This window comes from Condylostylus longicornis, unplaced genomic scaffold (genome assembly GCF_029603195.1).
Source record: "Condylostylus longicornis isolate FDR11 unplaced genomic scaffold, ASM2960319v2 ptg000080l, whole genome shotgun sequence".
In the NCBI taxonomy this organism is placed as follows: Eukaryota; Metazoa; Arthropoda; class Insecta; order Diptera; family Dolichopodidae; genus Condylostylus; species Condylostylus longicornis.
The window spans coordinates 255,328-270,021 of NW_026578048.1; positions in this window are offsets into that span (position 1 = coordinate 255,328).

Here is a 14,694-nt window from a genome sequence, read left to right on the forward strand (position 1 = left end):
TTGTAACTTTTGGAATTTTTTGCCATGCATAGAATCCGGTTTTTGGCATTTTGTTTCATACGCAGTTTTGTAAAGCTCCACGAAAAGAATTCTAAATAAAGTGAAAACTGTTGTAAAATTAGTAAATTTCTTAATTTTTATTTAATTTAAATTAAAATAAACAATATTAAAATGTAAATTATTAATATTTTATGAAATAAAATGTAAATTTAACAATTTCAAAATTAGTGTTAAACTGTGCTTCGCGACGAAAAATTTTCCTTATTTGTAGCTTGTAGTAGTGTTTGTGAATATCAATAGTAGGATAAAAATGGAATAACGATGAATGTGTTTGTAATAAAATTGACAGCTGTGCTACAACTTTCAAAAAATCTTCAACTACGTAAGATGTATTTCTAAACAATAATTGTGAAAAAGTTTAATATTATTATTGTTAGTGATATAAAATATTATTTATACAAAAATAATTTAAAATGTATTTTGTATTATAAAATTGTGTAAAATTAAAAAAAAATAAAAATTATATTGCAATGGCAAAAACCAATATTTAAAATTTTTTGAAATATACAAACCCTAAAAGTTTCGATGATGGGCAAATCGAAATTTCCTGGTAAACCATCAAAATTAGTAAATAAAAAGCGAATAAGTGTGTTGCAAAATTCAAATTATGACGAACATGTAGAAAAAAAAGATGGTCAATGGTTTGACAAAAATCCTGAATCCCAAGTTCAAAACTTTGAATATTCAAGTGATGAACCCAAAAGAAAGGTATGTTTCAAACATTTTTTTTTTATATTTAAAAAATAAAGTAAGATTTGAAAGTAAAAAATAAAAAATACAAGAAATTTTAAAAAAGGGCGCAAAATTCATTTAATAAATTTCTTAAGTAAAACAAAAACATGCATTTTTTTCTTAAAAGATGGCGAGCAAAACTTGTTTGCGAAAAGTTTTGGGGAAAATATTTCAAAAAAAAAAAAAAAATACAAATACAAAGAAAGAAAGCGCCTTGACTTGACAGATAATATAACTATGTGCATAGGTATATGTATATATTCGTACAGAAAAAATGCGAAAAAAAAAGAAAAATACGTAAGATTTTTTAATGTGTAAAAATATGAATGTGAAATAGTTGCACAACTTGTTCCAATCCGAGTTGTCGTTATAGTCCTTTTCTTTGTAATTCCATAACATTTTGTTTTGTAAAATTTGTCTGTAAAAATTTCAATTTAAATATTTGAGTACCTACTCACATTTAATGAATTGCAAAAATAATATAGATTTATTTGCGTTCGCATTTTTCTTGGTTTATTTATTTAAACAACCCATTTTTATTTATTAGAATTTAATTTTTGTAGATTTTATTAATCATAAATGTAATTTTTTCAATTAGTATTTCTAAATTATTCTTAAATATTTGAATTATTATGACTAAATTAATAACGAAATTATCAATTTCACTTAAAAATTAAATTTACATATATTCGTGTCAATACATGTTATTTTTTTTAATTTAAATACTAACTTTAATATAATATATTTATGTACATAGGAACATACATAATTCAAATGAATTTTAATATCATTCATTCTGGCATGCATCATTTTCACGTAATATTAGCCAAAATTGATGTTATTATCAAAAATTTTAAATTGGGTACTTAATAAAATGCAATATAAATAATAAAATAATTCCAAAATATCTTTTTGAGAAATGGTACTTTATTATGAATTTGGATCCTTTTTTTTTGCTTTTTACCCCCAAAACCATTATATTTGGATTATATCCTTTTTCATTAAGCTTATTTCTAAATAAATTAATTATTTATGATTTCATCATAAAATAAAAGAAACGCAAATTGTACATAAACCAAAGCCAAAATATTTATTCACTAAATATGTAAAATACAACTTTAATTTTATTCAATATCTCATTCATAAATAATTTTACTTTATATACCCACTTATAATTCTTTTATCCTAATTGTATTTAAAATTGAATACTTAATATAAATACAACAATTAATTTAAATTAAAATTCATTTTTAAATTCGTATCTTACGGTAACACTATTTAAAACAAAAACACTATTGTATTGGTTTGAAAGCAAATAAATGAGAAATGATATGAAAACAACAACAACAACAACTATTATAAAATATAGTATACATATATAATAATAAAAAAAATAATAACAACATAGTATAATGAAGCAACGTCAAAATATATTTTTATTTTTGTTTATTTTTTTTATAATTTTATTTTTTTTTTTTTAAATACCAGTAAAGGAATATTTTAATGTGGGGTAAATAAAGTATCTTTTATACATACATATATGAATGAATGTATGTACAATTATATTTACCTTAAAATATAATTTTTTATTTAATTGTACATACATAGATACGCACATATACAAAGGTACTTAAACATTATTATTATTATTTTTTTTGTCTTCAATATCCAACTTCTTTTTAATTTTTTCGATTAAATATATAATAACTATAAGTACTATATAAGTATGTATGTACATACATATTATGTCTTTTACTTGTATATACATAGGTATATAAATAATATAATTAAAATGAGAATAAAAAAAAATGTGATACGTTTAATAAAAAAGACCTTAAGAAGCATGCTTAATTTAAAATATTCTTAAAAATTCAAATTAGTTGAACTGGTTAAAGAAAAAGAGGAATGAAAAATCAAAGAGTACGAAGAAAAAAAAAAAACGGCGAATAATTATATATATATAGCTACTTCTCAGGTGGTAAAAAGTACGGGTACTTCTAGAAGGGCTAGAGACATGGGACAAAAGGCATTAGGTAGAATTTTGCCTCTAGGGTACCAGAAAAATCTGACATTGGAACTTTTTAGCCCCGAAATAGCTCTATTTTAAGATTTTCTGAAAAAATTTTTGTATAACAAAAGCACGTTTTTCTTTTATACTTTTTATAATTAGAAACACAAACCAAGAAATAAATGATACGTTTTACGTTATTTTTATTATTAGAAACACAAACCGAGAAATAAATAATATTTGAAAATGCAATGATCTCACATATATTTTAATTTCGAAAAATCGAAATAAACTTAAATAAATGTCAGATTTTATAAAAGACATCAGATGTTTTGTGGCAACTGAATATTAATGCTTCATTTGTTATTGTTTTGAATATTATGTTTCGTCAGGAAGCTTTAAAAAAATATACATACACAATTTATGTACGTATGTATCTACCTAAAATTTTATTTTTATTGTTCGAGCGAAAACCTGTAAAAAATGCTAAATTCCAATCCATTCATATATACATACATACACACATATATTCATATATACATTCATACACATATTTTTACATACATAAATTATTATTTTGTTTTTGACTAAACCTTTTCTTTATGTTTAAAATTCAATCCTATATGTTTACCCACAGTTTAAAAAAAACAGGTATCTATTCATAATTATGTATATTTGCATTTATAATTTTATTTATAATTTTTCCAACAGCAAAATTTCAAAATTTTCGATTCTAATACATTCATATGTACATACGTTCATATGTTGGAACGAAAAATTTTAAAATCTTCAATTCTAATCCATTCATATATACATACATACACACATATATTCATATATACATTCATGCACATATTTTTACATACATAAATTATTATTTTGTTTTTGACTAAACCTTTTCTTTATTTGAGAAATTAATTTTTGTAAGTTTACCCCCATGATATAATAATTATGCGTTTAAAATTTATTTCTATTTATTCTACAGTTTTGAATATTATTAAATTCATATAGAAAGCTTAAAAAAATTACTCAGTAAGCTTTAAAAAAAATATACATACTACATACATATTTATGTACTTAAAATTTTTGCGAATTTTTCCAAACTATTATAAGAATATTTTTTTGGAAATTTTCTTTAAACTTTTATATAACATTTATCAGTTATATATTAAAAAAAAATAAAACACAAAATTTAAACAAAATAAAAAAAAAAATTTTTAAAATAATCCAAAAAAAGAAAAATACAACAATCCAGGCAAGCATTGATCCAATAACCTTCTGGCTATGAGACTACCACGCTAACCACTAGGCTACGCAGTACCTTGAATTTCCCTTAATAATTCTACATTTTATTCATATATCGTATAACTCATCAAAAACCATCATATTTTACATTATATATATATAGCTACTTCTCAGGTGGTAAAAAGTACGGGTACTTCTAGAAGGGCTAGAGACATGGGACAAAAGGCATTAGGTAGAATTTTGCCTCTAGGGTACCAGAAAAAGCAAGAATTCCACCCGCCCTCCCCCTTCACCCCCTCCCAAGATGTTTTGTAACCGTTTTTTACAAAATGGTTTTACATCCTGTAGGGGTAATTTTTTACTTACTTTTGGAAGTATTAATATTGTATATAAATTCATTTTTGGAAGTGTGAGTTATAACAAAAAATGAAAACTTTCTTAAGAAAATTGTTTTAATAAAATCTACATTGTTTTATAATAAGTGTGTACATATGAATTTAGTTGTGCATTCTTCTCGGGATCTGTTGCAACATGTATTAGAAAGCAAAACATAAGTTTACATTAAACTCCTTGACAATATATTTTTAGGGTAAAATTTTATAAGAAAATGTTATTCTATTGCATTAAACTTTTTACAAGTAGGGTAAAAGTTTTAGAACGGAAACTCGCTGATATTGATTTGGTAAGGGTGAAGGTTTTTTAATTTTATTTTAAAAAAAAATAAAATTATCAATAAAAAAAGTTGATCTGGCAAATCGCATTTTGCAGGGTTCGAACCTGAGATTTTTCGCATAGAAATCGTATGCAATACGTATTACCCTATATACGTTAGTATTGGTGTTAACTCATTCTACAGTCACGCGTTTTATTCGCATGTATTATAAACTCCAAATACATACGTGCATGAATTGTAGTTTATAATTAACAATAATTTATGGCTAAAAGTGTTTATTGTAGAAGGTATTTTACGATTTTATGCGACATAACTCAAAGTGAAGTTTTAAAATAAATTACTCAAAAGGTATTAGATTTCAAAGGAACTAATTATTTGTTTAATTATGTATTTTTGGGTAATTATTTCTCAGAACTTTTTTATTTTAAGTTTTAAGTTTTATCTTATTATTTATCAGGAAAAAACATATCTATATGTATATTATGGGTGTGTTTTTGAAGAAATAAAGTAAACTTAAAATATCTCAGCCACAGAATGGAACACAATTTCAAAACTACAGGCATCATACTTGCAAGGCTTGCAATGCAAGCACACACGACTAGTTTTTAAAATAACACTCTTGTTATCCTTTCATTGTACTCTCTTTGACGACTATTATTATTCAATAAGACCTTAAAGAAATCCGCATCTATCCGTGCATATATACTTCATACATACATACACACATACATACATACATACATGTAGGTATTTACATTGGTAGATACATACAATTTAAACACATAAGTGCAGTATTTTGAGTACCAGTTAGTTTTCATAGTTAATTTTTTCTCTCTTGAAAAGGTAAAAATATTGGAAAAAATACAAAAATGCCAAAGCATGTACATTTTGTACATTTTTTTTTTTTTTGTAATATTATTTTTGATGCTATGCTACTTACATATTTCGTTTTAATATGTGAGTACTTATGGTGATTGGTGATGTGATGACGATATTATTCACAAGTAGTAAGGTAATGCATGCATGTAATGCATAGATAGATACATACTCATGTTTGTACGAATGTGCTATGCATGAATATTTACTTTTGACTTTAACGTTTTTTTTTTTATAGATGTAAAATATTCGGGTACGAACTCATATTTTATATTGTAAATATATCAATTAAATGATATAGGTACGTACTTATTCCCTTTTGTTTCACATAATATAAAATTCCTCAGTTTTATAGATACTATAAAAATATTGTATTTAAATACATATATATATGTATGTAGGTATGTTCATATGTATGAGAAGAGATCATTCACTCATAACTATAAAGAGAAATATGATTATAATAATGATTTGGTCAGTGGTGGTGGTGTAATGATTATGATTATCATGGTATCAATCGCGAAAATTTGAAATAAAATTCAACACAGAAAAAAAAAATTTTAACATTCTGTTGTACTCGTATAATATTGATTTCTTAAAGTACTTTATGTGCATTAAAATGTACGGCAAGCAGCAAGTAAGGTATCATGTATCAATCTAAAAGCGAGAAAAAAACGCACCATATAAGTACTTATGTACGTTATGTATGTGCATAATATACTATAATCCCTACCCTATCATATCACAATTTCTTTCTTCCTCACTCTTATTCTTTTCATTTTTAAACGAATCAATTTTTATCTTATATTAAATAAACAGACAGTTTATGTTCCATCAAGTCGCATGATGAGAAGGGGTGAAACTGTAAAGAAAAGATACAAATTTTATTTTTATTTTTTTTTTTTTTTTTATTCCTACCTTGATTCAATTGTTTTTGCCTATGTGTAAAACAAAATATAAAAATTGTTTTTATGTAATTACTATATTTTTCTTGTACATATATATTCTACTACATGAATGCATACATATATATTTATTTTTCTACTCCACTCTTTTAAAAGTATACATATAGGTATACATATATATTTTAATTTTGACTAAAACAAAACGAAAAGAAAAAAAATGAAAAAAAAATGACAATATACAAACAAAATAAAATGTCAATTAAGAAAAATGCGCTATGTTTATGTAGGATTGTATGAAATATCCTATGTGTGTATAAAATAAAATTTTTTTTTTTATATTATACAAGATAGAAAGATACATAGTACAGCTACATAAATGTATCTTGCTAGTCGCTAGCTAGCCTAACAAAATTATGTATGGTACTATAGAGATATGTGTATATCATAATATGTGTATACATAAATATTGATATTATTAAAAATAGGTAATAAAATTGAATAGACAAAATTATAATAGTATAATAATTTTAGATGTATGTTTCTATGTATGTAGTTATTTGAAAAAAGAAAAAATGTATGTACCTACATACATATATAATGTACTTTGATTAAAAAAATCCATCAAAATTTAAAAACCAAGAAAAAAAAAACAAAAAAAAAATTTATATTTTGTTTAAGTAGTGAAATTGTTATGTCATTGATAAATTTTTATGTCGTTTAATTTATAACAAAATGTAATGAGATGACGGTTTGGTAGAGGTAAGGTAGAATTATTATCGGACAACATTAACAAAATATTAATTTATTAATAAACAAATTACTCGTATGTATAATGAATGCTGTTATGTAAGTGTGCTAATGAAGAACTACAATCAAAATAATTATTATTAATTTGACTTAATATAGGCACATAATTTTAAATTTGACTTATCCGAAAATGATGATAAATATTAAATTAATAATTTGAGTAAGAAACTACATACATATATATGTGTGTATGTGTGCATTTTAAACGCATTATCTTAAATTGTCCAAAAATATAATAGAATGGGAAATGTTGAATGAATTTAAGCAAAATTAGTCTTATAATTCTAAAAATTGACAATTGTAAAATATTCTTTATGTATATGTATGGCATGTTAAAACCTAAATATATATTTAATAGTAGAATATAGGAAAATAATCTTTTGTTTTTGTAAATTATATAGTATACCAAAGGCATATTGTATGGACATGGGGAGGCGAGTTGGCGGCAATTTATACTTACTATTTTATTGTTTTTTTTTTGCAATTAAATATTATGTCAGGTCATGTAAGTTTTCTTGTTACATTTGATATATGTATATACATACATACCTGCATAAAATTATTTTCTAACTAATCTCTACTGCATAGATAAAAAATTGTAATGATTATTGAATGAGTTCACGCTGCCTGTTTATCTATTAATTACAGATTTGCTACATATCTGTATATGCAAAAAAAAAAAAAATAGTTTTTGTGTATGATCGTAAATAACGTAAATACATGTGTATGTATGTATGTATGTATAAAAGTTCCTACTTCCATATTAATTATTTATTTATTTATTTACTTTACTTATTTTTTATTTTTGTTTTTCAAATTAATATTTTTTTATAAAGTGATCATGTTGTTTTGAGTTTATTTTGTTATTTTTATATATTTACTATTCAGGTTGCATTGTTGTTATAATTCATATATTCAAGATTTTAAAAAATTTTATAAGTATGTAGGTACATATGTCTATACTTTATACTCGTAAAATGTAATAATTAAATATTGTTGTTATTTTACTGCATTTTACATGTAATAAATAAATAAAAATTTTTACATTCATATGTAAAACATGTACATGTCTACATACATATATACCATACAAACATTTTAGTAAAAATTTAAATAAAGTGATTATTAAAAAAAAAAGATCTGCGTATCTTAAAATTGTGAATAAATGATATTTTTTTTTTTCACTTTTTTCTTTTTTAATATTTTTTATAGGTATTTAAGTTTATGAGGACGTATATATGAATACTTAAGTATACAATATAAGAAATTACGTATGTATGTATAACATAATGAATTAAGATAACCAGATTAATAAATTAAGAGGAAAACAAAGAAGGTGGTTATAAATATGAATAAAATAAAAATTTACGAAAATTGTGGCAAGAAAGGGGGTAAGAAAAAGGTGTACGTTGTGGTAAAAAAATAAAGTATGTAATGAGCTCATTTGAATTAATTAGAATTCTGAAAAGGTCCCTCGAAATTTTTAACAACATAAATTTTAAATCATTCAAATTTATAATACTTTAAGAAGTCTCTTAAGATTGTATTGTATATTAAGTTAGGTGCTAAGTGGAATCAATTACAAATAAATTCAATTGGCCAAACATACACTATTCATCATGACTCCTTCTATAAAAAATTATCTAAGAGTTTATTGGTGAAAGATCATGTGAGACGAAATATACAGTTGTTAAATACGTGAATTAGTGTAAACTGATCGATTAATTTTTAAATATTTTTTAATAAAAATATTAAAATGTTCGGAAAATATTTCGATTCACTATTCGAAATCAAATATTCGAAATTGGTTAGAATTTTGTTTGTAAGACTATGTTGTAACATCTTGTACCGTAACAGTTGAAATACTTACATATACTGTTCTATCTATTTAAATTCAAATTTCCCTCACAATATTTGTATTATTTAAAACGGGGTACAAAAGCTTCGCACACATTACAAATTACTCTGTATTAAATTTATAAGTAAGTACTTTATAAAAAAAAATAATATTGTTTTCTGCCAAATCTCCATTTTGTTTTTGAGCTTTTGCGATTTTTTTTTTTGTTCCAATTTTTTATTTTTCTTTCATTATTATTCAGATTTATTTTCTCTGTGGAATTTTTTTTATTTTCATATTCACATTATGAAAAAGCATGAAGACAAAAAACACAAATTTTTTATATTAAATACTTGCTTATATTTTTATAGATACATAGGTGTTTAACCTAACTTTAAAAAGTTTAAAAGTACTCTGTGATCGTAGCTAAAAAGACACGAATAAATGGATAAAAATTTATTGGTTATGATTTTTTGTTTTTGCATTATTAAATATTTCAAGTTTCGGTTTCTTATTTTTCATTTTTGTTTTTTTATTAATTTTATGTTTATAGTTATAGACATAGAGCTAGAAATACTTTTATAGATGTATTTTATATTAAACAGTTGGTTATTCAATTAATATTTTTGTATATACATATATTTTGTATATATAGTTATAGTGTTAGCTCTTAATTTTTTTTACTCTTTGTATTGAAGACTGTTGTGGGAAAATAAAAATTTATCTGAACGATGTTGTATTTATGAGTCTTAATTTTAGTTTTAAATTTTAGAGTCACCATTATGTTTTATGAAGTATAATACAAAATTTAATAGAATCGTGTAATTATTACAAAGTTTCTTTTTTAATTAATAAATGAAGGAAGGGGGAAAAGAGGGAAAAGAAAGAACTTTTTTAATATTTACAATTATTAGACCAATTTAATTTCGTATTCTACATGATAGCGTTAATTAGTTATACGTGATTGTTACTGTTTTTTCATTCAAAATATCTTTAATTCTATTAAATATTTGCAACATTAATTAACTATTTGGTTAATATATTTAATTTAAACTATTTGGTTAATTAAGTTATATATATATTAACTATTTGGATAAGTTCCCGGTTCGCAAGTAACAATATGTACATAACAAGCACTTCGCATTTACTATTGGGGGTTCGGATTTTTTTTTTGGTTTTCCGAAAAATTATTTCTTTCAAATTTTGTGCAAAAAACAACTACATATATAAATTGGTATTAAACACCCGCATGCGTACTCATACCTTTTAAAGACGCTTTTGTTTATTCATCATACTAAATATTTTTGCTACACTTAAGTATAAAAGTTAGGTTAGTTTTGATTTGATCCAAAACAAAATCTCGAATTAGCATCACTAAATTCATAATTTTTTTCTCTTTCGTTCAGTGTATAATTATTAATATTTTCGTATAGGTACTGTTATATACATAAGTACATTTATATGCATGTATATAAATACAATTAAAATTTTTGAAATAAATAATATAAAATGACAAAATCATTTTGTTTTGTTTGACATACAAAAATAAATCAATTCATAAAAATTAAAAGAAAAAAAAAAAACATTTTTTTAACTTTTTTTCACAATGAATTAATTTACGACATTTTTATTTTTATTTTAACGATTTTTAGCGAACATAATGTCTATGTATTGTAAATGCCTATAATTAAAAATGAAATTACAAATATATACCTATATGTACACATTAATTTGTATAGTTTTTATGATCTTAAATTTGTGTTTTTTTGTGTGTTATATAAAAATATTGAATTTTAATTAATTTAATATTTGTACATATGTATATACCATGAATATGTACATATGTATATAAAATTAAACAAAAATTATTATAGATTTCGTATTTATGTATGTATGTTTAAATATAGCTTATATACCGGGTCCATCATGAAATTTAGGCAGATGAAAATTAAAATGACCAAAATATTAAAAAATAATAAAAAGGGTATGAGGAAAAATATAATTGGTTGTCAACTATATAATATTATGTTTTGACATATGCCAAAAAATAATGTGACAGTTTTTTAAAAGATGCATATAAGTATAACGGTGGTAATATTGCTATTTTTGAGCCAGTTTATGTGTAACTTCATAATTTTTAGTTGAAAATGTTCAGACATTTGTATGTGCGGATACATACAAACAATATAATTATCTATATTAAAGTTTAAAATTGTTTATATAAAAATGCCAAAAAAAAGACGAAAAAAAAATTTGCTAACTAAAAAAAAATCAACCAACTATATACACACACATAAATATATTTTAAAGGTTGTTGTCCTGGATAGAAACGTACATAATGTGCGTACATACTTATAAAAATTTTTTTTTGAAATTCATAATTTTCTGTGTATACATACATACTGTATAATATACATACATATGAATATGAAATATTCAGAGCTTTTCTGTTTTTTTTTTGTCTTGATTACAATTTCTTTGAAAAATCAACAATATAATTCATGGATCATTTTTAATCTTACATGTGTGTCTATATCTAGATGAAAATTATTTATTTCAAAAATGATTGTATGTACTGCTTAATAAGATGATGTGTGTTCCAGAGGTGTACCAGCAAATCGATAATAATCGATTTTAGTCGATTTCAATTTATATAAAACATGAAATGCGTGAAAAATGACAATTTGTTAATGGGCATATTTCATTATTAAAAAAATATTTGTGGGGCACAAACTATAAAATTCATTTAGTCTTCAACTTTTCTAAGAGGCTGTTATCTATTGGTAATAAATGACGCCTTTTAGAAATTTACTGAGTCGGTTCCAATTTATAATTTAATTTTACTGTTCATATTTGCTACTTTAACATTTAATCACTTGTTTACATAAATAGTATAAATATGTCAAACTTATAAAGAAATGTTGACACTTTTTAGAAAAATTTCATATAAGTAAGTACTTACAAAGTAGTTATTTTATATTGAAATTTTAGTAAACAAAACATTTTAATCATGTCCTAATCCTAAAGTTTGTCATAACAACGCCAACTGAAATTCTTTTTCGGCATCATTTACTAATTTGAATCAAAATATCCATAAATTTTTTTTTTCTTTTAAAATATAAATATCAATTTTTTTGTTGAAAATTATTTTGACATTTTAGTGTCAATAACTTTAACTCAGAAAAATTTTTACTTTGTAGTTTTCCTATTTAATTTTATTTATTTATTTTATGACAGCATTTAACATTTTGCGTAAGTATGTTTTAAATACATAATAAGTATACATAATACATAAAAAAAATTAGGTAGCTTAATTTGTTAAAAAAAAAAATTCATCATAAATACTCAAACACTATATGTATAGATATATATATATATATATATATATATATATATATATATGTACATATATATAGGGTAAAGAATTAAATTTACCTTGAGAACATTATAGAGAGAATAGATAGATTCTATGTGTGGCTTGTATTGTGCTTGGAAATATTATGAATATATTACGTATGTATGTATGTATGTACATATTATTGATTTATGTATGAAAATCATAATTGTGTCATCATTTTAAACTAAAAATATTTATTATTAAAATAAAATAGTAAAAATAATGACATAAATTTTATTTAATATTCATTTTTGTTTTTCTTTATGTACTCGTATAATATTTAATGAGATTTTATGTGAAATTTTTTTTTGTAATATTTAAAATTTTTTTATATTAGCTCGTATTTCACGTGTATAAAAGTGTTTGTAGTAGGTATTTAAGCTATTTGCTAAATTAGATTGCGATTGATTGATTAACTCCGCTGTTTTGAAAATAGAAAGAAAACAAGAATGATGATCATAAAAATTTCCATAAATTTTTGGATTTTTAAAATTTGTAGGAGAAAATTATCGTAAAATTTAATATTAGATAAAATATTATGAAAAAATTTGATTTTTATAATTTTGTATTTATTTATGTATTTTAAAATTACTTAATTATTTATTAATTGTTTTGGATATTTTAAGCAATATGTATTGGTTAATATACTTAAATTCTATTTGATATTGTTATTACGTAACCGTTATGAACTTTGGAGTTCTTAAACTTGATTTGTCGAACAATATCTATGTTCGGGAACTTTTAATACTTAATTGTTACTTGTTTTAATTTTTGAATTTATTTATGAATTTAATTTTGTTAATTATTTAAATTTGGTTAATTTACTTAAATTAACCCAATAACTAAGAAATTAAGTGACTCGAACAATTTGTTAATTTATTAAAAACCTCATTTAAAATCTTGTTTTTCTTATCTCGTTTTAAACAATGATTTAATTAAACGCTTTTACTTTATTAATACGACCACCAAGATTATGAAAATTTGTTGAATACACGAGTCTAAAATATTCTTTTAAATCTTTTCTGTTAAAATATTTCCAATGCAATATGCGGAGTTTTTGTGTGTAAATTTGTTTTATTTTTTTGTGTTTTCGGTGTAATAAAAAAAGAAAAACATGTTGTTGCATTAAATAATTTTATTTTTAGCTTTAAGTCATTTTAATGCCTATATTGTGTCTCATCATAACAATAAAATTCTGTATCATAAGTTCAAAACAAAAAGTATGAAATGAGAAAATTTTTCATATACTTAATATGTAGTTGAAATGTTAATCATAAGGTATTTTTATTTGTAATTAGAAATTATTCAATAAAAATTTTCCAATTTTGAATCATAAAATTAAATTAAGAAAAATGCTTAAAATTTAGAAAATATTGTTGAAAAAATTTTTAGGCAATTTGATGAAATTAAGATGATAAAGTCGGAATTTTGGAGTAAAAATTTAATAATTAAGATCGAAGTTGTAAAATTTTTGTAAAGGGGGATTTGTCCACAATCCTGGATAATTTTATTTAATAGTAAAATTAGTTTAATAGTAAAACATTAGAATTTTGAAAAATGAATTAATTTTCTCTATACAAAAAAATGTTACTATATACGATTAAAAACTAATGGATGATTTGACATTTTTATTTTTCATAAATAAAAATGTCAAATCCTTAATTACTCTCACTCTCAATTTACCAAAGGACCAACTATTATGCTGACGATAATACTTATTTATATGTACCAAAATATGTACATACAGAACTAAAAAATTTTTATTGTATTCTAAATCAATTACGGTTTGGCCGAAGCTGGAGGGACAAATTAATTATGCCTATGAGCTAAGTTCGTATATATTGATAAAATAAAAAAAAGTAATTATTTTAAAATTTAATAGAATTTGCTGGCGGAAGTATCATGCACACAGAAATGTAATAAAAATAATTTTAAAACTGAATTTTCCAATTTTGTTTTTCATTTCTCTTTTTAGTTTTTGAAGTGGTTTGTTTTTACAAGTGTTCATTGCTTTTTAATAAATAAAAAAAAATTTTTTTTTTCATTTCTTTTATACATAATTTTTTTTTTGTGTGTGGCTATATAACAAAAATATTACTACAAAAAAAAAATTAAACATTAAATTAAACATTTGTTCGTTTGCTTTTTTTTATT